Source organism: Lissotriton vulgaris, chromosome 1_1, assembly GCF_964263255.1.
Source record: "Lissotriton vulgaris chromosome 1_1, aLisVul1.2, whole genome shotgun sequence".
In the NCBI taxonomy this organism is placed as follows: Eukaryota; Metazoa; Chordata; class Amphibia; order Caudata; family Salamandridae; genus Lissotriton; species Lissotriton vulgaris.
Window position 1 is genome coordinate 1,019,011,407 of NC_141685.1, and position 1,879 is coordinate 1,019,013,285.

The window sequence follows — 1,879 nt, forward strand, 5'->3', positions numbered from 1 at the left end:
CTTCTGCTGTAACTTCTCTAATTTTTCTGTATATTCGGCCGTTAATCTAGTGGTCTCTCTTTTAGGGTACTCAATTTGCTGTGGGATCACTTTATCTCGGGGGTACAGCATGCCCCCTTGCAGCACCAGCTGCAGGAGGTTATGATCGCTTTCTTCCCTTTGGAGTACCTCAAAACCTATTATGAGGGAAAAATTCCATGCAGACATAAACATATAATCTATTGGACAATTTTGATTGCCTTTTTTAAATGTTTTCTGTGCTGGGCTATCGTTTTCCAGTCTTCCATTCAGACTGAACAGACACTTAGGGCCAGATGTAGGAGCCCTAATACCGGTCGGAAACGGACGATTTTGGCCGTTTCCGACCGGTATTAGGGTTTTCAGATGTAGGGCATGCATTTACAGAATCGGTATTTTACCGATTCTGTATTTACTGATTCGGTAAAATTATCGAATCGGTAAATACAGACTCTGTAAAATACCGATTCTGTAAATGGAGATGTAGCTGGCCCATGTCAGAGTGCCACAGGGCTTTAAGAATCGGTATTTTACCACCCAATCTAATTGGGTGGTAAAATACAGATTCCAGGTGTGCATGCACATCTGTGCATGCACACCTGTGCCATGTGACACACAGACATGCCCATAGGGCATGTATGTATGCCACATGGCACACAAGCCTGTAATTGGGGTGCCAGAGGGTGTCAAAGTGACACCCCCTGCACCCTTGCAAGAATAGGTAATTACCGAATCGGTAAATACCGATTCGGTATTCCACATTGATTCCTATGGGTTTCTAGGCCCATAGGAATCAATGGGGGATACCGATTCGGTATTTACAGAATCGGTAAATACCGAATCTTACAGATTCGGTATTTACTGAATCAGAATTACCTACATTTCCCCCCCTCTAATTTACCACTTCTTAAATACCGAATCGGTATGATTCGGTATTTTAGAAGTGGTAAATTAGATTTACGTACATCGGGCCCTTAGTCCCTAAATAATTTCCCAATGCCAAGTCCTGTCTTGAAGGATCACAGGCTAAAAAGCATGCATTTTTTACTCCATATACCTCCAAGATTTCACTATGCCAAATATCAACCTTCTTTGGGTACAATTTGTGGTTAAAATCCCCCATAATAAAAAATTTATCTGACCCATACTTTTCCCATAATGAGTCGAGATCTTCTTTAAAATGTTCCATTTCAGTTCCATATTCCTTGGTGTCTCCCCATTGCATGTACACATTTATAACAATAACATTCTCATGAGTTTTGTTTGAGAACAGCAGGGAAGCCCTACATGCAAGTAGCCATTTACATTTTACATTTATTACTACCACATTCTTTGCAACTTTCGTAGACAGGAGGGTCATAATTCCTCCTGCTGGGCACCCAAACCTTTTTTTATTAGCTGAACGATTGAGCCGGATGAACCCATCAAAAATTGGGGTTTCGTCGCATAGCCAAGTTTCTTGCAGACACAGAATTCCCAAATTTTTTGCTACCTTATTTATAGCTTCTTGTTTTGTCAACTCCCCAAGACCATTTATATTCCATGATATAAACTTAAGGCTATGCGACACCCCATCATCCTATTCAACCTCACTTAGTCCACCCTCTTCTTCCATGCCTCCCTGAAGCCACTGAGATGGACCCGAGTTGTTTCTTTGGCTCCAATTGCCCCAGGATTTGTCAAGGGCTGAATTATTTACTACTATATTCAGATTATCTACCCCCCTTCATTCTCCTCCCATATCCTCACCTGTCTCTTGCCAAGCCCTGCATGGCACCTTAGGAAGCCTCTACCTTGGTTGATATTTACCTCTAGTTCTTTCTCGGGTACCAGCCTTATACCCTCCTGTAGAATCTCCCTC